This window comes from Pleurodeles waltl, chromosome 8 (genome assembly GCF_031143425.1).
Source record: "Pleurodeles waltl isolate 20211129_DDA chromosome 8, aPleWal1.hap1.20221129, whole genome shotgun sequence".
Taxonomy (NCBI): Eukaryota; Metazoa; Chordata; class Amphibia; order Caudata; family Salamandridae; genus Pleurodeles; species Pleurodeles waltl.
The window spans coordinates 48495199-48519201 of NC_090447.1; positions in this window are offsets into that span (position 1 = coordinate 48495199).

The window sequence follows — 24003 nt, forward strand, 5'->3', positions numbered from 1 at the left end:
ATGGCATTAGCAGAGTTGTGCTGTACCCTCAAACACAAATGTTAGGAAAAGAGATCAGAAGATACATTTTGGGGGTCATTACGACCCACGGTTGGACCGCCAGCACTGCCAGATAACAAGTTTTTCTGGCGGTACTAATCTGCAGCTCTTCCCTGGGGATTACGAGTCCCTTCTCTTCCAGTGATTACATGGCGGTAGCACCGCCATGCAAAGGCTGGTGGAGATGGGCTGCAGGAGGTCCCAGGGGGGCCCATGCACTGCCCATGCACTTGGCATGAGCAGTGCAGGGGCCCCAGGGCCAGCCCTGTCATGATGTTCACTGTCTGCTTTGCAGACAGTGTACATCACGATGGGTGCTCGTGCACCCTACGCACTATAGCAGTGCCGCCGGCTCTATTATGAGCTGGAGACAATGCTGTAGGCTGTTTCCCGCTAGACCAGCCGGTGAAAACACTGTTTCTGCCCGCTGACCCAGCAGGAAACTCTTAATGGGGCCCGCTGGAAGGCGGCCACACTGGCGGCAACCTACCCGTCGGGACTTCTGCAGACTGGCTTTTCCGTCCACCGAAGTCATAATGACCCCCCTTCTGTTGTAAGAGGTGAACTCAAAAAGAATACATAGCAAACTATTGCACAAAAAGGAACAGTAGTTTTCTTCCATCTTTCTGAAATCCTACATGCATGCATGCCTTTACGTTGTGAACAAAAAAAGGAGTAATTATAACAGTATGGTATTACAACAGCAAAGTAAAAGAGATGAACACAGCGGTGCAATTAATAAATAACGATGATAGTAAACACTTCTCAAACAAGAAACACAAACATCAGCAACTACAACATCATCCTGTGTGCAAGGTACATAAATCAAAGAGAATACACTGGCTGTTAATGACAAGCTACACACCATGTTGCATCTGCAGCCTTACAACAAAAACCCAAACCCACATGGGACAATGTAACAGTCTTAGAAATCCTGTGCACTTAATGAGCATCCCAGTCAAAGAAAGAAATACCAGAGGAAACACATGAGAGCTACTTCCTCAAGGGGGCTGATCAAATCCCATTCCCATTGCACTTTTTTGAGGCAATGATGGCATGACTTCTTTCAAACAACTATAGCTGTTTGTTCCTAAACAGATCAACCAATCTGTAACAGCTTCCAATGGAGGAGACGCTACCAATCATAAAATGCTTGGCCTTAATATTTTTACAATGCGTAAATATGGGACAATGGGGCACATTTAAGAGCCCCTAGTTCCACTTTGTGCCGCCATAGTGTCCTTTTTTGTATGCTAAGGCAAAGTGGCTTTTACCACGCACCATATTTAGAAAGCGTGCATTGTGCCACTTTGTAAAGGTGGCATTCTAGAGCTAGGAGGCCCGCAAAAATGGTGCAGTGAAATGTAACAGATTTCAATGTACCATTTTTAGCTTCATTTTTAATACCTTAAAATGACGCTCCCAAAGAAACTTATGGGCCTCCTTGCACTTTCCGACACTAGCGTCAACAATCTTGACACTATTGTTCTATCGACAGCCATGGTGCACTGTATTATAAATAAGGTGCAACCATGGTGTTGTCAGGTGCCGGTAGGAGGGGCCCAGAAAAAGTGGTGCATCAGTTCTGATGCACCACTTTTTCTTAAATATGGGCCTATGTGGCTGGTAATCTTTCAAAAGGTGAATGGGTAGGAAAAGGTGTATTAACAACCGGAATAATTTACAGGTAAAAAAGTTGGTTTATCATGCATGAAAATATCATGCTTGTTGACCCTTCTTGATGGCTACTTTGTTGTTTTTGGTTCCAGGATCCTCTTCTGCTGGTTTTCACCTTTTCTGTGCCTTGGAGTGCATTGCTTTAATTACTTACCACTAATCTAGTAAGTCTGATTTCATCCTACTCCTCACAGCACTTACAGACCTAAGGTGGATACTCCTTCCAGGCAGGCGTCCCACTCTCCACTCTAAGTAATACAATGCCGAGTCAATTTAAGACCCAATTTCTGTGTAGACTACTCAAGTGTTGATGAAGCATTGCAGTGAGTACACATCAGGAGGCTGTAAGGGACATAATAGCTGGTTTAAGGAAGATGGAGTTAGAGTAATGAGATGATGGTAACTAATTGAAGCATCATAACACACACAGAGAGTCAGGGAGAGAACAAATCAAACAGACCAGAAGGAATCAACCCATGATTTCTCCCTATATTTAGAACCAGAAACACAAAAGACTATGGGGTTCACTTATAATAAGGAGCTGAACACAGGGGAAGGTTCCCTGGTGCTCCTCAAACTCACTTGATGAGTAGATGGTGTTTAAGTGCTGTGGAGGGTCGTGTAGTGATGATGGGGGGTGTTTCCTTTATGGACTAAGTGGTCTCACACACTATATAGTGTCATGCTTCATCATTTGACCACCTAGCCCCACCCGGGTAGGCCAATGCCACATTTTCCAGCCAGTGAAAATTTACGCACTCCCTCCTGTTCTTTTAACAGTGAGGTTGAGTCCGCCCAGACGGCATTGTCCTACCCGGGTGGGGCTAGGTGTCAGACCTTGGAAGCGATGTACTGTTAAGCCTTGGCGTGGTCTTAATCACGCCTTTTGGAGTCCCTGTTACACTCCTTCTTATGCTGGATCACTCTCCTCCCACCCTCTTTGCGGTAAGGTTCATCTGCCTGGAGGCAGCGCCCGATGGTGGCTTCATTGCCCTCATCCTACACATACTTTGCCCCGGGGACTTCATGTCCCTGCAACCTCCAGTGACAGCCATCTTTAGGGTGTGGCCACTCTATAAAGGTCAGCCACACCCAGGTTCCAGTGCTCACTATTTTGGAACCAACATTCGAGCAGCTTCCTTCCTGAAGTCTCCCAACCTTCATGCACGAGGAGTTTTTAAAGCGAGTGGTCGAACTCGCTCCTGGTGAGCTCGTTCCGACTGGGCTTTCCCCCGCCGATGTTTATCTGTGCAAAAGCTGTTATTTGTTTCTTGTTCACTCCGCAGCCAGCCGGGGTCTAGCGGTTGCTTGTTTCTATGGTAACCGGCTTATTTCCTACCTGCAGCGCGTTCTGAAAGATCCTTTCTTGATACATTGTAATGTTTCATAATTTTGCTGAGGAATTGTGAAATGTCTATACTGCTTTGGCGACAGAAAGATCGTCCATGACTCTATTTTGTTTAGAGTGAATATGTTACATTCCTAGTGTGAGAAACTTTGGTATCATTATTTTCTTTTGATGTTTGCAAGATTGAAGAGTTATAAAAGGAAAATCGAGTCAAGTCAGCACGGAACTGTGTTGCTCGTTTTGATGGATATTTGAGTTACGAAAGTCAGTTCTCACTTTGTTGTACCTTGAGCTCCTGGCATATGCTCGCTGGTAATGTTTTGGTTTTGGTCTGGAGTGCCATTCTTGTGGGTTCTTTGCGATATTTGAGAATTCAGTTTTGTTTACTGTGTGGAAAGAACGCAATATACAGTAGCATGACCTGTTTGATTAATGACTAATGCTCCTGGCGTTTTTTCTTGTATTTAACCTTTTCAGATCTCCCTCCAAGCCATTCCTATCCTGTTTGCCCTACCCCCTGCCTGGCCTCTCCAATTATCAGTGTTGTTTCAACAACTGAGGTGGGCCTCTAATCAGCAACGCACAGATCCATAGAAATTGGGCCGTGACAGAATAGTGAGCCCACAAGTTTTATATTCCTCTCGGTCTGTGTGGTTGTTGCTCAAGATGGCCACCTTGGATACTGTTATGCAAGCCATTACACAGTTACAAAAGGAACTACAAGACTCAAAAAACACGACGGCGGCACTAGTCACAAAAGTAACTCAATTACAAGCCAAGGTTGAAGGCACAGCAGCCATGCAACAAGGAGCCACACCCCAACCACGTTTATCTCCTCTTCCCAGTAACATATCTGTGACCGTTCCGACGCAGATTCCTCTTGCAGCCCCCGAACGATTCTCTGGAGACCCCTCGAAAGTGCAGATATTTCTTACCCAGGTGGAGTTGCATTTCACATGCCGACCGTCCGCTTTTCCAGACCCACAATCCAGAATAGCCTTTCTCATCTCGTATCTTTCTGGCGATGCTGCTACTTGGCCAATCCTCTGGTACGTCAAGACAGCTGGTTATTGTATAATTGGCGTCTTTTCATTGAAGAATTCGAAAAGGTGTTCGATCGACGCGCCGTTACCATGTCAGCGTACAAAGAACTTTTAGAGTTACGACAAGGTAATAAAGACCTCATTTCCTACATGTCCCATTTCAACTGTCTGGTAGTGGAAACTTCTTGGCCAGAAGAGAAAAGATCAGCCCTTTTCTATCAAGGACTTAAGGAGGAATTGAAAGGTATTCTGGCACAAATAGACCCACGGCCAAAACACTGTACAGACTTGATTAACCTCACTTTAAGGTTAGACCACAGACTTACTGAAAGAAAAGGAGACAAAAAACACCCTGAGCGCAGTTCTTGGCGTCCAGACAGATATAGAAATCCCTTACCTTCTGTGTCTTCGGAGACCCCGGGGGAGCCTATGGAGATAGGAACTCTTCAACAACCACTAACCAAAGAAGAAAAGGATCTCCGTTGTCGCAAGGGGCAATGTCTTTACTGTGGAAAGAAAGGACATTTTGTGAGGGATTGCTTAGCCAAACCAAAGAATAAAATGGATTCTACAACCACCCAAAAAAGGCAAATAGCCATGCTGGATAATCCTGAGGAAAACTAGAAGACCCAAGAAACAAGGAAGGTGACCTCCTGTGTACCTTAAAGATCCCTTCAGTACACTCTGATTCAAGGCAACATATCAGACATCTTCGGCTCTCCATACAAATTATGGTTTTGGGAAAATGGCAAAAAGTTCAAGCCTTAATAGATTCTGGTGCAACCGGAAATTTTGTAGTTGCACAAACGGCCAAAAAATTACAACTCCTAGGCATAAAGAAAAGGATACCAGAAATAGTGCAAGCTGTGGATGGGAATGAGTTATCTGGAGGTCCAGTTACCATGTGTACCTCACCCATTCATATGATATGTCAGGATATCGATGGTGATGAACATTCAGAGAAGCTTTTATTTGGTATTATTCAGGCCCCCCAATATGGCTTTATACTAGTCATGCCTTGGTTGATGTTGCACAATCCACACATTGATTGGCGAAAAAAGACTTTAAAATTCTCTTCAGCGTTTTGTTTAAAGAATTGTTTAATCTACAAACTAAAGACATTGTCTCAATACATAGCTACTGCAGCGGAAAAAGCCATTACCTTGCCTGATAGATATTCTGAAAATGCCGATGTCTTCAGTGATCAAGCTGCAAGCACTCTACCCCCTCATAGGCCGTACGACTGGCAAATATACCTTCTACCTGGTGTTGCCATACCTAATTGCAGGATTTACACTCTGTCGAAAAAAGAAAACTTATATCTGAGAGAATATCTTGATCAACGTTTAGAGAATGATTTGATTTGCCCCTCACGCTCTCCAGGAGCTGCTCCGCTATTCTTTGTACCTAAGGCGAACGGCGAGTTAAGACCATGCATAGACTACAGAGCAATGAATAAGATCACTGTCAAAAATAAATATCCATTGACACTAATCCCAGTATTATTGGATCAAGTTAAGAGTGCAGTGATTTATACGAAACTTGACTTATGCGGGGCCTATCATTTAGTCTGAATGCGGGAAGGAGACGAGTGGAAAAACAGCATTTAAGACCCACTATGGGCTCTTCGAATATCAGGTAATGCCCTTCGGACTTTGTAACGCCCCTGCTGCCTTCCAATACTTCCTTATGATGCATTAAGAGAACATCTTGATATTTTTGTAATTGTCTATATAGACGATATCCTGATTTACTCCGACTCTGAAGAACTTCACAAGGAACATGTCATATGAGTATTACGTATCTTACAAAGTCATTGTTTATTCTGTAAACTGAGTAAATATAAGCTCCATGTTCAAACGGTAGAATTTCTAGGAGTCACTCTAACTCCGGATGGGATGCAGATGACTGAACGAAAGATCCAAGCAGTGGTTGACTGGCCCACTCCCAAATCCGGACGAGACGTGCAATGTTTCCTAGGCTCTGCAAACTTCTGTCGGCGATTCATAGATCATTTCTCCCAAAAGGTAGCTCCTATCACCAGACTGTTACGTAAAAACATTCCCTTCCATTGGTCTACGGAAGCCGATGAAGCTTTTATCACACTCAAAAGAGCCTTCACTACTGCTCTTATTCTAGCCCACCCAAGGGTTACAGAACCATTTATTGTAGAAGCAGATGCTTCTGATGTAGCAGTAGGAGCCATACTATCACAGCATCACCCTTGCAATGGGCAATTACATCCAGTCGCCTATATGTCAAGGAAGTTGAATGCCGCTGAACAAAACTACACAATCGCTGAAAAAGAACTATTAGCCATCCGAGACGCCTTTAAGGAATGGAGACACTATCTATCAGGAACTCAACACAAGATCACAGTGTATACCAATCATCGAAACTTGCAGTTCATGAGTTCAGCTAGAGTGTTAACCCCCTGACAACTGCGATGGATGTTGTTTTTTGTGGAATATGACTTTGTTGTCACGTTCAGGCCTGGCACAGAGAATAGAAAGGCAGATGCCTTGACAAGACAAGATTCTTCTCTCTCACACTAGGAAACAAAACCACAACCAATCATAGATCCTATAAAGGTCTTATGCCTAATAGATGCTGAAAGCTTCCTAGACGTCATTTGCTCTCACTTCCATATTACGGAGTGGCAAAAATGGTTGAAACAAAGCACCAAGCATACTATCCAACAAGGCTTACCATTATATGAATGTTGAGTTTTTTTACCTACTATAGATTTAAGACGAACAGCCTTCCATTGGTTGCATACACACCCAGTAGCAGGACATCCAGGTCCGCAAAAGACTATAGACCTTATGAAAAGATACTTTTGGTGGCCCTCTTTCTCTAAAGATGTGAAATCTTTCGTACAAGCATGCGAGGTCTGTGCTCGTTGCAAAAACACACACGGCAAACCAAAAGGACTACTAATTCCCTTACCAACACCAAACTACCGTTGGGAGCATGTTAGTATGGACTTCAATACTGGACTCCCAGAAGTTGGCCATCTGAATTCCATTTTAGTAGTCTTAGATAGCCTCACAAAATATGCACACTTTATCGCCTGTAAGGGATTACCAATGTCTAGTGCATTAGCCACCCTTATCCTTCAAAATATCGTCCGTCTTCATGAACTCCCAAAAACCATTCTATCGGACAGAGGAACACAATTTTCTGCCCGTTTTTGGCAAACATGGTGTTGAGCCTTACAGACAGACTCTGTCCTATCCACCAGTTACCATCCACAAACTGATGGTCAAACGGAGAGACTCAACCAGTCCTTAAAACAGTACCTGAGATGTTACGCCTCTGACACCCCAACCACGTGGCCCGATCTTCTCTGGCTCGCTGAACTGACATACAATAATTCCTACCACTCATCCATTAAGGAAACCCCTTTCTATGGGTTATATGGTCGACATCCAGAAGTGTTGCCAGTTACTCTGCCAATCACAACCCAAAGGTTATCCGCAGTCCAAGATATATTATCCCACATGCAAAAGATACACACACGGTTACAGACTAATTTACAAAAGGCGAAAACAGATTACAAATTACACTACGATAAAAAACATCAAACCGGTCCGATCTATAAAGAAAAAGACAAGGTCTGGCTATCTACGAAGAATTTCAAGTTTAAAGACCACAACACGTATAATCCTACATTCATCGGACCGTACGAGGTCCTCCATCAAATCAATCCGGTGACGTACAAGTTGAAGTTACCCTCTTCTTTGAAAATACATCCAGTATTTCATACTTCTTTGCTGAAACCCGCTACCTCTTCTAGTACATCTCGGCCACCCTCGTTATTGGTGCAAGGACAATGGGAATATGAGGTGCGGGCCATCATAGATTCTCGATTTCGGGGCTCTTCGTTGTGGTACTTGGTTGCATGGAAGGGATATGGGCCCGAAGAAAAGTCCTTGGAGCCCGCTGCACACGTACACGCCCCCGTTTGATACAGTGGTTTCATCTTCTTCACTCCACTAAGCCCGGCCTTCGACCACACTCGGGGATGGGGAGTACTGTCAGACTTTGGAAGCAACGTACTGTTAAGCCTTGACGCGTTCTTAATCACGTCTTTTGGAGTCCCTGTTATACTCTTTCTTATGCTGGATCACTCTCCTCCCGCCCTCTTTGTGGTAAGGTTCATCTGCCTGGAGGCAGCGCCCGATGGTGGCTTAATTGCCCTCATCCTTCACATACTTTGCCCCTGGGACTTCATGTCCCAGCAACCTCCAGTGACTGCCATCTTTAGGGTGTGGCCACTCTATAAAGGCCAGCCACACCCAGGTTCCAGTGCTCACTATTTTGGAACCAACATTTGAGCAGCTTCCTTCCTTCATGCACGAGGAGTTTTTAAAGCGAGTGGTCGAACTCGCTCCTGGTGAGCTCGTTCCGAAGGGGCTTTCCCTCCGCCGGTGTTTATCTGTGCAAAAGCTGTTATTTGTTTTTTGTTCATTCCGCAGCCAGCCGGAGTCAAGCGGTTGCTTGTTTCTATGGTAACCGGCTCATTTCCTCCCGGCAGCACGTTCTGAAAGATCCTTTCTTGATACATTGTAATGTTTCATAATTTTGCTGAGGAATTGTGAAATGTCTATGCTGCTTTGGCGACAAAAAGATTGTCCATGTCTTTATTTTGTTTAGAGTGAATATGTTACATTCCTAGTGCGAGAAACTTTGGGAACATTATTTTCTTTTGATGTTTGCAAGATTGAAGAGTTTTAAAAGGAAAATCGAGTCAAGTCAGCACGGAACTGTGTTGCTCATTTTGATGGATATTTGAGTTAAGAAAGTCAGTTCTCACCTTGTTGTACCTTGGCATATGCTCGCAGGTAACGTTTTGGTTTTGGCCTGGAGTGCCATTCTTGTGTGTTCTTTGCGATATTTGAGAATTCAATTTTGTTTACTATGTGGAAAGAACGCAATAAACAGTAGCATGACATGTTTGATTAAGGACTAATGCTCCGGGCATTTTTTCTTGTATTAAACCTTTTCCTTTTCAGATCTCCCTCCAAGCCGTTCCTATCCGTTTTACCCTTCCCCCTGCCTGGCCTCTCCAATTATCAGTGTTGTTTCAACAACTGAGTTGGTGCTGCCTGGAGGTGGGCCTCTAATCAGCAACGCACAGATCCGGAGGAATTGGGCTGTGACACTAGGTGGTCAAATGATGAAGCATGACACTATATAGTGTGTGAGACCACCTAGTCCGTAAAGGAAACACCCCCCATCATCACTACACAATCCTCCACAGCACTTAAACACCATCTACTCATCAAGTGAGTTTAAGGAGCACCAGGGAACCTTCCCCTGTGTGCAGCTCCTTATTATAAGTGAACCCCATATTCTTTTGTGTTTCTAACTAATTGAAGCACTCACTACAGTTACTACACTTGTGAGAATTTGAGGATGTACCTGGAAGTAACTATCCAGTGCCCCTAGGAGAACATAAAGACCTCCAGATAAGGTAGTCAGTAACACACAAACTTAGTCAAGGAAGTGGAACAACTGAGCCTTCAGGTTGTCACATGAATAAAACTTGTCAGAGCAGGGCAATTAATTGGCAGTGGACCAGTGAATATCCAGAGTATAAAGACTGTGAGAAGTACAGAAAAGTAAATGCTCCTAGGGCAATCAGATGTTACTGGGCCCCAACTGAAAGAAACAGAGTCTTTGGTGTACAGGAGGCCAACTACTGTCGACCATTGAATTGGTCTAATTTTTCCTTTTAACACTGCTCTCAAAGTAGCGACACAGAGCGGTCCAAAGCTTACTCTGGGAAAATACATTGGGCTAGAGACTCTAGCACATTTTGACGTTTTTGGCGCAGGGCAGTGCCACAAACCTTCTTGCTGTGCTGCTCTGCGCCAAAGTAAAAGGGCAGGAATGCTTTGAATATATAAGATACATCACATCCCTGTCCTTTTTCCTGCACTGGCCCACAATGGGCTTTCATGAACCAACACAAACACACTTGCACCATGATGCAAGGGTGTCTGCGTTGCACGGATTATTTTTTCTGTATTCGAAGGAACACCTTCCTGCACGAAAATAACCACAAGAGGTGTTTTCCTCTTTCTATGTGTGCTGCAGAATGTTGCACACAGAAAAAGGAAAAACGAGGAGAAATAAAGGTATTTCTCCCATGTCTCCCTTACGGCATAGGCTTACAACGCATTCCCAGGTTTATGAAATATGGTAAATCTGGGAATATGTCAAGTGCCATGGGTTTTACGTGGGAACACTCACTGTAATGCCCAAGGCACACCTCCCTGTCACAGGGTGAGGCAATGCAGTGACTTGCACCGCGTTGCCTCAGTCCATATTTACAAGTCCATGAAAAGCCATGCAGGGTGACTTTACATGGTCTTGTAAATATGTCCCTGCAGTGTGCGCTGCCAGACCCTCACTAAAAGTGACATTCCGGCAGCTTAGAAGGACGAGTAAATATACCCCTCGGAGCTCAACAACATATAATCCCTTTCCAGAAGTGCTTCGAAATTTAAATAATGAAAGCAACTTTTTTACACTCAGAACTAAAAACCATGCACAAATGAACAAATATGTAGAGAACAGCAGGTGCATTTGTCTAAGGGGACACCCTCTAAAGGGATTCACAACCTAGAGAGGGCACACACCAAAGAAATATCACACAGGAAGGTTAAGTCATAACATGTACCCTGATCCCCCTATGCGGGGGGCATATCTAATGGTCTAAACAGGAGCAAGCACTAACCCTTAAAAACACAATATCACAAGCACCTAACACAACATATTCACAACATAAGAAGTGGATTAGTAAAGAGTCTGGCCTATTGACTTTGTCAGAGGATCACCATTTAAACAAATAGTAGATAATACGTCTGCAATGAAGCAGTTCCACATTATAAAAACAATCAGATGTTACTTTAAATATGTACTGAATTTAACTTTCATATTGTACATACAAATCCAGCACAAAAAATATTAACCCTCTTTCATGTCTACCAATCATCAGAGATTCCATCAAGCAAGATTTGTGCAACCCAGAGACTCTGGGCTAAAGCTCCACCTTCAGGGGTGCTGGAAACAGAAAAAACTCTCCTATTATGTTATGGTGCCAATCTGGAATTCAGAAGGTCTCCTTGGGGCCTTACATGGGTCCCACAGCTGCTCCTGAGTGCACATGTAACATTCTAATTGCTCCTGTGGTGCCAAATATGCAAATTTCTCCAGTGCCCAAGAGCTTTCTGGGCTTCTAATTTTCCCTTAAACAGTTTCTCTTAAACAACCACTCATGCAGCTAGTAATTCTTTCCTTTTAGGTTTCTTTCTAACAAAAGTTTCCTCCGGTACATCTCATTTTTATGTTACAGAGGTTGTCCCTGCCCAAAACATGGAGCCATATGTACGAACAGATATTCCCATAGACACAGAATGGGTAAAACCCTTTGCTACATCTGGCCCATGACCCTGCACACCTTCTAGTGGTGACCATACAGCAGCCCAGCACAGGCAAGCTCAATCAGATCAGGTTCCCACTTAGTCGGTACTTTTACATATGCATGTGTACCCTTTTGTAGCTTGGGCAGGGGATTTGGTGCTCTTCCACCTTTCTCAGAGAGGCTCCAGCTTCTGATGCAGGGTGCGGAGCAGGGACATATGCAAGGGTGCTCTCCACAACTGGGGAGGTCCTCCTCTTCATTGGGCTGCCATAGCAGGAACAGGGCCTTGATAAGCAGAATGGATAGTTCATGGGGTGCACCCAACATCTAACTTAGCCCCAGTGAGCACAGCAGCACTTAAGATCGTCTGGCCCCCGGGGGAATCATAGGAATGTCTCCTGAAGTTCCAAGTGCAGTAGTAGTTTAGAGGGAAAGGTGGCACCTAATGCTGCCCATGAGTAGTGTAGATATTCCAAGAATTGTTCAGCCCAATGGGACAATTTCAATGGAGTTTTTGGATTTTAGTTTCAGGCAACATCCTCTAGTCCCCATGATTGTGGACATCGAGCCTTGTAGCCTCTAGAATTTTGGTTGCTTCTCTTGATGGTGGTTCTGGAGCTATTTTACAGACAGCTCCAGAAATGTGGTAGAGGATTGTGTGCACCAAAGAGATGGTCCACCCACTCTATTTAGAGTTGGATAGACAGTCATGTTTCTGTCAGTGGTGCCCACCGCTGGATCTTTCAGTGGAATCTTTAGAGCAGTGGTCCAAAGAAGTTAGGGCCTTCAACGTAAGTTCATCAGACTGTCCTCCCTGTTCAGAGAGAATGATCCTGTGTACTTCTTTCCATATTCGGAGCTGCTGGGGAAAAGCATCTAGGAACTGGAAAAGGAGGTTGATGCTTAACAATGTCAAAGACAGACAATACATTTGTACCAGCTCGCCAATAGCACTATTATTCCTACGTCATCAAGAATTACTAGGATAATACTCTTAGCTAACAGACCAGGGTGAAAGCCTTTTTGCCTTGGGTCCAAGTTATCAGACGGGTTTTTAAGCCAAAGACCACTAGAGAAAATAAAATATTTGACATTTAGTACTTTAAACTCTTTTTAAAAAAATCTGTATTTTTGTATGTTTTTGGATTATATTATTGTCAACTCTATATTTTTTTCGACATTTAGGTACTTACCATTGTAAGTATAGGAGCTTGAAATTGTGGTAAACAATATTTTTGACACAATATTTTTGTCAACTATATTTTTACCACAATATTGTGTCAGTGATCCCATCTTTACAGGAGTTCACACATGATGTAGCTGAGGGGCACAGAAATCAAATACAAGGGTCACCACAACCTTGTGTATCTTCTATACATTACACTGTTGTATTATCTCTCTGACCAGGGGTCACAAAGACAGTGGTGACCTGCAGGAGGAAAGGAGCTGTGTCAGTGGCATCCCCTTAATGACATCCATGCAAATGTCTTGAAGAGAGGTGTAAAATGAGATGATTGATGGATAATTGAGTCATACTTGGCTTTTTAGAGAGAGACCTGACCACTACTGATTCCACACTAGCTGGAGATTGTCAAGTCGCCTGGGGTGTCGTCACCAAAAGGTGGAGCAGGTGACCAGTGTAAGGTGCGTCAACAAATACCTTTGACAGTATGTGTCACATTCTACAAAATAATTGGAGTAAAAGGTAGGCAGGGTTGGAAACAATGTTCTGGAGGATCAAAGACTTCATATTGGACATCAGAGTGTGTTTGGGAGTATTAATAATGAAACACTGAGTGAGCAGCACACATAACACAAATAAAGATTTCACTGGCCACTCAGTTGCAGAAATCCATAATAATCTGGCGATAATTTGCCAGGCTTTGCAAGAAATATTACATGAAAATGTGTAGTTTTTCTTGCTTACGCATCTATGCTCTTTAATGATGGTACAATGCACTGCTGCATTGCAACTTCTCTATTAAAAACTGAAAGCAAGGCGCATACACCGCGCATGGGCTCATCTACAAAATTACATGGGTGTTTCTTTGTTTTTTTACCGATCCAAGTTTGATTGGTAACTCTAAAGAATTTTAAAAGCAGGCATGCAGCAGAAATTGAAGTAACACAGGGGGGGATGGGGGAATGGTGAAGCAACAGAGCAGAGGGTCAGGGCTAATGGCGAAGCAGCATGGGGAGGGGAGGTTAGGCCAAAGCAACACAGGAGGCGGCGCAAATGCCACAGCGGGGTAAAGTTAGCGAATGCGAAAGCAACTTGGCGGGGTGGGAGCGAAAGTAACACGGGGTTGAAGGAAATCAACAGGAAGGGTGTGTGTTGGAGGAACCAATGGGGAGAAGCACATGGGCGAGTGCAAGAGAGAGGGAGGCAAAGAGAAGCAGTTGCACAGCAGGGAGCAGCACAGAGTAAGGGGGAGAGAGGTGCACAAGGGAGACGAGTGGTTCACACATAAGAAAAACATAGGTGGTCATTACGACCCTGGCGGACGGAGTTAAAGCTGCGGTAATACCGCAAACAGGCCGGCGGACAAAAAAAGGGAATTACGACCCTGGCGGAAACCGCCAACTAAGACAGCCACTTTAACACACTGCCCGCCACGGCGGAACAGACAAACAGCGCAGCAGTTACCGCCAACAGACAGGCGGAAGACAATGTACCGCCCACACTATCACAACACACCAATCCGCCACCTTTTCCGGGGCGGATTCACCGTGGATAAAAACACGGTGGAAACAGCTTGTGCTATGGGAAAACGCACACCTGAACACATCCCACGAGGAACGAGGACACCATGGAGCCCGAACTACAAATATTCCCTGCCCTTGCATTCCTGCTCATCTACGACCAACAGCGACGTAGGCGCAGAACATACCAGTGAGTACAGTACCTACGACACGGGGAGGCAAAAGTTACGGGGACACCCACCAAACACCCCCACCCTCGCATATTACAACATACACACCAATGCATTCACAAAAATCACAGTAACAACCCACAATCCCCCCGAAAGAATGCAAAGACAAAGCGAATAGCGGTCAAACTTTGTATTGTGCCGATATACTACTCATTAAAAAATATACGGATATATATATCACGAAATCTGTCAAAAATAAATGTACAATACAAGAAGTAGTGCAGATATGTACACAACAATGTCTGTGCACCAACAGTCCAAAAATGCATGGGCGACGCCCACAATAGGTACCTGACCAAAATCCGAGAGAACACTGCCGGGGCATCAGATAGAAACAATACAGGCACCTCAGGGGGAAGGGAAGGGGGGGCACCTCAGCCACATGAATGCGAAGCCAGATCCACGACGGGGCTCCATGCCCATTGATGTATCCTGGGGAGTGCAAAGCCACAGTCTCTCAAGTCACTTCAGTGGGTGGGTTGCCCACTGTGCCATCCTGGGGAGTGCAAAGCCACAGTCTCTCAAGTCTCTACAGTGGGTGGCTTGCCCACTGTTACATCCTGGGGAGTGCAAAGCCACAGTCTCTCAAGTCTAACAAGTGGGTGGGTTGCCCACTGTTACATCCTGGGGAGTGCAAAGCCACAGTCTCTCAAGTCACTTCAGTGGGTGGGTTGCCCACTGTGCCATCCTGGGGAGTGCAAAGCCACAGTCTCTCAAGTCTCTACAGTGGGTGGGTTGCCCACTGTGCCATCCTGGGGAGTGCAAAGACACATCTTCGCAAGTAGATGCAGTTCTCTACTGGTAGTGGGTGGGACTGGTGCCCAGACTGGATGAGTCTCCCGTGAAAGTACATGTCCTGTCACAGTCACAGCTGCACATGGGAGAACGATGCCTGATGTGCCGGACTATTCATACCCACACGGTCTTTGCCCTGTTCAGCTGTGCTTTGCCATGGCAGTCTTTGCACTGTTCAGCGGTCTTCATCATGGCGGTCTTGGCCTTGTTCAGCGGTCTTCACCATGGCAGTCTTGGCCTTGTTCAGCGGTGCTTTGCCATGGCTGGCTATGGACTGTTCAGCGGTGCTTTGCCATGGCGGTCTTTGCCCTGTTCAGCGGTCTTCACCATGGCAGTCTTTGCCTTGTTCAGCGGTCTTCACCATGGCAGTCTTGGCATTGTTCAGCGGTGCTTTGCCATGGCTTGCTATGGACTGTTCAGCGGTGCTTTGCCATGGCAGTCTTTGCCCTGTTCAGCGGTCTTCACCATGGCAGTCTTGGCCTTGTTCAGCGGTGCTTTGCCATGGCTGGCTATGGACTGTTCAGCAGTGCTTTGCCATGGCGGTCTTTGCCCTGTTCAGCGGTCTTCACCATGGCAGTCTTTGCCCTGTTCAGCGGTGCTTTGCCATGGCGGTTCTGGTACGGATATTGGTGTGTGGCATTACGATCTCCACAATGGACATTGGTGTGTGGCATGACGATCTCCACACTGGACATTGGTGTGTGGCATGACGATCTCCAAACTGGACATTGGTGTGTGGCATGACGAACTCCAAACTGGACGTTGGTGTGTGACTTGACGTTCCATCATTGCCCAGCGGGGCTGTGAGATTCTGGACCCTCATGGGCTGTGACTCCGGCGGTGGCGGTGGTCTCCTGACCAGTAATGATACTTGGGCCCTCCTGGGCTATGACTCTGGCGGTGGTCTCCTGACCAGTTACGATACTTGAGCCCTCCTGGGCTGTGACTCTGGCGGTGGTCTCCTGACCAGTAACGATACTTGGGCCCTCCTGGGCTATGACTCTGGTGGTGGTCTCCTGACCAGTTACGATACTTGAGCCCTCCTGGGCTGTGACTCCGGCGGTGGCGGTGGTCTCCTGACCAGTAACGATACTTGGGCCCTCCTGGGCTATGACTCTGGCGGTGGTCTCCTGACCAGTTACGATACTTGGGCCCTCCTGGGCTGTGACTCCGGCGGTGGCGGTGGTCTCCTGACCAGTAACGATACTTGGGCCCTCCTGGGCTATGACTCTGGCGGTGGTCTCTGGACCGGTAACGATACTTGGGCCCTCCTGGGCTGTGACTCTGGCGGTGGTCTCTGGACCAGTGACGATACTTGGGCCCTCCTGGGCTGTGACTCTGGCGGTGGTCTCCTGACCAGTAACGACGGTGCTGGCGGTTGTGTCTGGACCGCCGGAAATGATGGCGCACTTCTCCTCCGTGACACTCACAACAGGTTGGGGAGACTTCCTCGGGACCTTCCCCACCTTCTTTTGAGTTACAGATGACTCACCAATCGCCTTGGATCCCATTTCACTGTTTGTCCCACCAGGAGTCTTGACACGGTCCCATCGTCCACTCTCCAATTTCGGAGCCTTTACAGGGGGTGGGCTGACAGTGCCTTGGCTCCGGGTCCTACTGCCTGCCCTGGTGGACGGGGCACTCCAAAAACCTGGTACACGCACCACTGGTACTGGAGGCTTATTGGCTGAGGCTCTACGACGGGACTGATGAATTGGAGGGGGGGGCAAAAAGGTCAATTTGACATAGGGACAGTTTCTGACGTACACTGGGATGGGTAGATGGATGGGCTCTGGGAGTGGAGGAAGAGGAGATGGTTGTAGGAGGTGTCACTTTAGCTGTTTTGGGTGCAGGTGCAGGTACTGGAGGCTGTCGTGAGGTGGATGAATGTTGGGTGAGTGATTGCCGGCATTTGTGTACTTTGGGAGGGGGCGTCATAGACACACTGGGAGAGGACACAGGGGACGTGTAAATGGCAGTGGAGGCGGTGAGTGCAGGTGAACGGCTTGTGGTGCTGGGTGTCCTGGTGCGAGTCCTAGTGCCTGTAGATGTGGTGCATGCAGGTGTGTGTGTAGACGAGACTGGGAGGGAGGAGGGAGAAGAGGAGGAGGGGGACACAGTGGAGACAGTGGATGTTGCTGTGTCTGTATGGGTCTGATGCTTGTGTGAGTGCCTGTGGTGTGAGTGGTGCCTATGTTTGCTTGAGCTACTTGTGTGTGTTGACTTGTGTGCATGCTGGTCTGTAGGTGTGCTTGGGATGGGCTGGGGTACAGGGGATTGGGTCTGGGTGGAGGAAGTTGGAGGGGGGAGGCTGGACACAGGGACAATGGCTGCCATCAGTGCTGAGGCCAGAGATTGCAGGGTTCGCTGAAGGACAGCCTGACCAGAATGAATGCCTTCCAGGAATGCATTACCGTGTTGCAACTCTCGTTCTACACCCTGGATGGCATTCACAATGGTAGACTGCCCAACAGTGAGTGACCTGAGGAGGTCAATGGCCTCCTCACTGAGGGCAGCAGGGGTGACTGGGGCAGGGCCTGAGGTGCCTGGGGCGAAGGTGATGCCCACCCTCCTGGGTGAGTGGGCACGGGGCGAACGCTGAGGGGCTGCTGGGAGGGCGGTGCTGGTAGGGGAGGTGGCGGCTGTACCTGTAGAAGTGGGGCGCACAGATGGTGCCGCCACCACAGGGGAGCTCACCTCGGCGGACGAGTCCGTGTCGCTGTTTGGTGATCCTGTGGCTGACGTGAAGCTCCCCTCGCCCTCCGTCCCACTGGTGAATTCAGAGTCTGTGGTGTGGCCCTCCATGGCCATGTGGGATGCAGCTCCCTCGTGCTCCGGTGCCACTGTACCTCCGCCTGTTGATGCTGATGTACAGAAGGACAGGGAGAGCAGAAAAAGGGTGGAGACAGAAGAAAGAGAGTTTTAGTGCATGGTATACCGCTACCGTTGGCGGACAAGACAAACGCAGCAGCCCCCTGCATTACGCCGTGCTCCTGCCCTCTGCACATGCAACTTCTGGGATATGGCCTACATGGCAATGGTAGAAATCTGCCCACATGGATGGCAAAGGGGCAACTATACATCAATTTGCCTTTTTTTTTAGCTGGGGTACAGTGCCACATGGCCTACATAACGGAGGGGCCTTGCCTACCTAACTCGCCCTGTCCTAGGGACACCCACAGCCCACCACCCCCACCCAGACACGCAAAGTCCATATGATGAGGTTGTACTCACCCCCTTGTGTCTGCTGTGATGATCTTAAGCGCCAATCCAACTCCGGGTAGGCCACCACCAGGATCCGGAACATCAGGGGGGTCATGGTGCGACGGGCACCCCTCCCACGTTGGGAGGCCATCCCCAGCTGAGCCTCCGGCGTCTTCTTGCTGCAGCGGCGAATGTCCTTCCATCTCTTCCGGCAGTGGGTGCCCCGTCTCTGGTGGGCCCCCAGGGTCCAGACTTCCTTGGTGATGACACGCCAAATGTCCCTCTTCTGGTGGGCGCTGACCTACATGCACAAGGAAAGAGGAACAGTCATTACCTACAGCACCGTCGTTGTAAATGGCCCCCTCCCAACTCTATCCCTGTGGCCCATTCATCCCCATGCATGACTGTTCTATGTACTCTGCCCCCTTCCCTCATCCACCCAGCCCTCTCCACCCAGGCCTAGCCCATACAACGTGCTCCCTGTGTACTAACCTGTTGGTCTGGAGGACCATAGAGTAGCGTATACTGGGGGAGGACCCCATCCACAAGTTTCTCCAACTCCTGTGCAGTGAAGGCAGGGACCCTTTCCCCAGACGCAGCAGCCATCGTCGCTTCCAGACCGAGGTCACAGCAGCACTAGCAGTGTAGGTCCTCTCCTGTCGAAGGTCAGGTATCTAGTGATTGAAGAGATAGAAAATGGTGGTGACGTCCGCAGCGGTGACGTCTGCGGCGGTGCGCATCATCACCGCCAGCGCACCTGTTCATTGGCTCCTGGGACCCATAGGGTCCAATGTTAACCAATGCAGCATTGCGCCGCGCTCTACGACCGCCTACCGCGACGGTGTCCAACACCAGCGCAGTTACCCCACAATTCCATTGTCCCAGTTTAGAGGTCAGGCAGCCGCCATTTCAGGGGCCCACATGGCTTCAATTACTACTGCGTCACACATACCGAGGCCTACACTCAAAACCTTTCCCGGATGGGTTAATTGTCTGGTGTAGTCTTGTGTGTGACTGTGGGTACATACCTGGAGGAATGCTGACAGTTTCTTCGCTGTTGTCCTTCTTAGGCACCGTCAGTTGGGACATATTGGAAGATGGCGGAATCCGCCGGTGTACCGACCGCTGGTGGACCTGTTGACAATGGAAGAGTGACATGTCATTGTGACCTACCGGTTTGACCGTGCCACAATCCAGGAACTATGTACCCAGTTGGAGCCAGACCTGATGTCACCAACCTGCCATCCGACTGGAATCCCCCCTGACGTGCAGGTGCTGTCAGTGCTCCATTTCATTGCAAGTGGGTCTTTTCAGACAACAGTGGCCATGGCATCAGGGATGTCCCAGCCTATGTTTTCCAACATGTTGTCCAGAGTGTTGTCTGCCCTGCTGAAACACGTAAGGAGATACATCATTTTCCCTGAGGTGGCGGATTTGCCTACAGTGAAAGGTGACTTCTATGCCCTTGGACATATCCCCAACGTCATAGGTGTCATTGATGGGACCCATGTAGCTCTGGTCCCCCCCCCGCAGGAATGAACAGGTGTACAGGAACAGGAAGAGTTATCATTCCATGAATGCCCAGATGGTCTGTTTGGCAGACCAGTACATCTCGCAGGTAAATGCTATGTTCCCTGGCTCAGTGCATGAAGCCTACATCCTGCGGAATAGCAGCATCCCTGATATGATGGGTGAACTCCAGAGGCACCGTGTATGGCTATTGGGGGACTCTGGTTACCCCAAACTGTCCTGGCTACTGACCCCAGTGAGGAATCCCAGGACCAGGGCAGAGGAACGCTACAATGAGGCCCATGGGCAGACTAGGAGGGTGATCGAGCGGACCTTCGGCCTCCTGAAGGCCAGGTTCAGGTGCCTCCATATGACAGGTGGGTCCCTATTCTACTCACCGAAGAAGGTGTGCGACATCATCATCGCCTGCTCCATGCTCCATAACTTGGCATTGCGACGCCAGGTGTCTTTTCTGCAGGATGATGATCCAGATGACGGTGTTGTTGCAGCGGTTGAGCCTGTGGAGCCTGTGGACAGTGATGAGGATGAAGCTGATGAAGATGAAAACGACAACAGGGAGTCAGTCATACAGCAATATTTTGAATGAGACACAGGTGAGTACAATTTCATGTTTCACATTATATTACATTTCACACGTCTACCTCTATCCTGTACCTACATTTCACTCCCTATTTGGTAACTGAGTTGTCCCCTTCCATTTCAGTTTCAGTAATGTGGTAACCTACGTGTCAACAGCTTGCACCCTTGGAAGGCTTGTGATGTGTGACATTGGTATGTTGACCTTCCAATGGGTAACCTTTTTTAACACTGTAATTGACAATACAAAGTTCACAATCATTGACTGACTCCAATATTATTGAGGTTTCAAGGGTGTTTATTGAAGTGCATAAAAATGTAGGGGGGTTGTGAAATGGGGAGAGGTCATGGTGGAATAATGTCCATGGCAGAGTCCTGTCTATTAGTCTCACAGGTACATTGCACATCTGCCCATTGGAAGTGGAGCTGGGGCAGTTCCAATCTGGACAGGGTAACAAAGTGGGACAGTGGGGGGACAATCAGGGTGGTCTTATTTCCTGGCGGGGGTCTTGCCATCTTGCTCTGTCCTGTTCCTGGATCCCAGGACCCGCTTTCGTGGTGGTTGTCCGTCTGCAGGTGGTGGGGTGCTGGTGTGGTGGTCCTGTGGCGGGGCGTCCTGTCCACTAGCGCCGGCAGAGGTGGTGGGCATTTCATCGTCCTGGCTAGTGTCAGGGGCCCCTTGGAGTGCCACGGTGTCCCTCAAGGTCTTTTGAATGTCCATCAGCACCCCTATGATGGTGCCCAGGGCGGAGGCGATGGTCCTGAGCTCCTCCCTGAACCCCAAATACTGCTCCTCCTGCAGACGCAGGGTCTCCTGCAACTTGTCCAGGACCGTTGCCATCGTCTCCTGGGAGTGGTGGTATGCTCCCATGATGGAGGATAGGGCCTCGTTGAGAGTAGGTTCCCTTGGCCTGTCCTCCCTTTGTCGCACAGCAGCCCTCCCAGTTCCCCGGTGTTACTGTGCCTCCGTTCCCTGGACCGTGTGCCCACTACCACTGCCCCGAGGTCCCTGTTGTTGTTGGGGTGGTGGGTTAGCCTGGGTGCCCTGTAGTGGTGGACACACCGCTGATTGACCTGTCCTGGGTAGGGAGGTATGGGCCCGCTGGGTGGGTGCTGTGCTGGGGTTACCAGAGGGTGTAAGCTCGGTGTTGGGCTGTGGCTGGGCAAGGGGAACCGACTGTCCTGAGGCCCACGATGGTCTGGGCTGGTCATCAAGATCCAGTAGGGCAGAGCTGCTGTCGTCACTGTGGGCCTCTTCTGGGGGTGGAGTGATGTTGTCTGGACCCTCTGGTGTGGTGACGTTCCTTCAGGTTCCTGCGGAGGTATAAGTACATGATTATTGCATGTGTGTGTTTCATGGTGTGCAATGGTTGGGTGTGCGTGAACCCCAGTGCAGGCATTCCTGTGTGGGGGCTTGTGTGGTGATGGTTGGAGGGTGTTGTGGGTCTGTGCAGTGGGCATGCTTTAGTGATAGGTGTCCATGCTTAGTTGTGTCATGCAGGTCTTGGGGTTGGGATGGGTGGTTGGTGTTATGGGTAGATTAGTGAGGAGTTAGGGTGATAGGGGAGGGTGTGAAGGTGGGGGGGTGTGATAGCATGCAGGTAGGGTGGGGGATATGATAGTGAAGATTTAACTTACCAGTGTCCGTTCCTCCAATGACTCCTGCGAGGCCCTCAGGATGCAAGATGGACAAGACTTGCTCCTCCCATGTTGTTAGTTGTGGGGGAGGAGGTGGGGGTCCGCCGCCAGTCCGCTGTACCGCGATGTGGTGCCTGGATACCGTGGAACGCACATTCCCCCGTAGGTCGTTCCACCTCTTCCTGATGTCCTCCCTATTTCTTGGGTGCTGTCCCACAGCGTTGACCCTGTCGACTATTCTTTGCCATAGCTCCATCTTCCTGGCTATGGATGTGTGCTGTACCTGTGAGCCAAATAGCTGTGGCTCTACCCTGATGATTTCCTCGACCATGACCCTGAGCTCCTCCTCGGAGAAGCTGGGGTGTCTTTGGCGTGCCATGGGGTGGTGTGTGTGATGTGTGGGGTGGTGTATGTGTTGATGAGTGTGGTGAGTGTAGTGGTATGTGGTGTTTTGTGCGTGGATGTTGTGTGGGTGATGGTGTAGTGTGCCTCTGTGTGATGGTGTTATCTATTCTGTGCTGTCTCTCTCTGGCCTTCTTCTATAATTTTTGGTCATAGGGGTTTGGGGGTGATGTGGATGTGTGTTTTATATTGTGTTGGGTGTGTGGGAGTGGTGTGTGTATGTGTATCAGGTGTGTGTATTTGTAATTGTCCAATGTGGCGGTGTTTTGGAGCTGTGTGTATATTTTGAGCGCGGCGGTGTGTACCGCCAATGGAATACCGCGGTTGAAAGACCGCCGCGTGGATTCGTGGGTCGTAATAGCATGGGCGTGTTTCTGTTGGCGTGGAGGTGGAGGATTTGTTTCCGCATATTTATCGCTGACCTTTGGTGTGGCGGACTTGTGTGGGTGTCTGAATTTCGGCGGAATCCGTGATGTGTGTCATAATAGCTGTGGCGGTCTCCCGCCGCGGCGGCGGTGTATTGGCGGTCTTCTGCACGGCGGTAAGCGGCTTTTACCGCCAATGTTGTAATGACCCCCATAGTGTTTGAAAAGCAAGCAGAGGAAGTAGTGATGGCAGGAAGCGAAAGGACTGCAAGGAAGCAATTCTTTTTGGGAGAGACAAACAAGATTGACAAGCAGGGAGACGAATAAAGAGTAGGAAAAATATAGTGACAGGGGAGGCCAACAAACGGTGTGTGGTGGGCGGGATCCAAGCCCCTCTATGTTCTTATTAAGTCACAATATGCCTTGTAACAGATGGGGCATGCGCTGTCTAGTAGACTCAACATGATAAAAAGTAGATTCGCCAAAAAATCTGTCTCATTCTCCAAGCTGTATGGGCACCATGCCAAGGGGTGATCTGCACTGTTTTTTAGCCAACAGCACTAAGCATGCTGGGAATGCTACAAACCCACAAATATATTTTATGCTCTTGAGTCTTCGCAAGACCTATCCAAAGCCTCTGAGACGTGCACACCACAGTGCCTGTGAGGTGGGAGCGATGTGCGCTGGACAAAAACAGCCTCTTCATAAACACTACTGCATGGCAAACTCCTTATTTTACACCATGATCAAAGTGATTAGCTCAAAAAACACTTAAGTGCTGCTTGATTGCAGCCAAATTAAAAAAAGCACCAGGACGACCAGCAACATCTCAGGGACATAAGGAGCAATTATCGCAAATGGATCTCTTGGAAAATTAGAGAAGAGAGTATAATTTCTCTCCAACACCTTTTCTATCTAATTACTACTGGTACTAATTGGTCTTTCCTAATGAAGCAGGTGCACAAGACGTGCTGTTGATCCATTTTAGTTTGCTCGGGTATAGGAGTTTAGCTGAGCT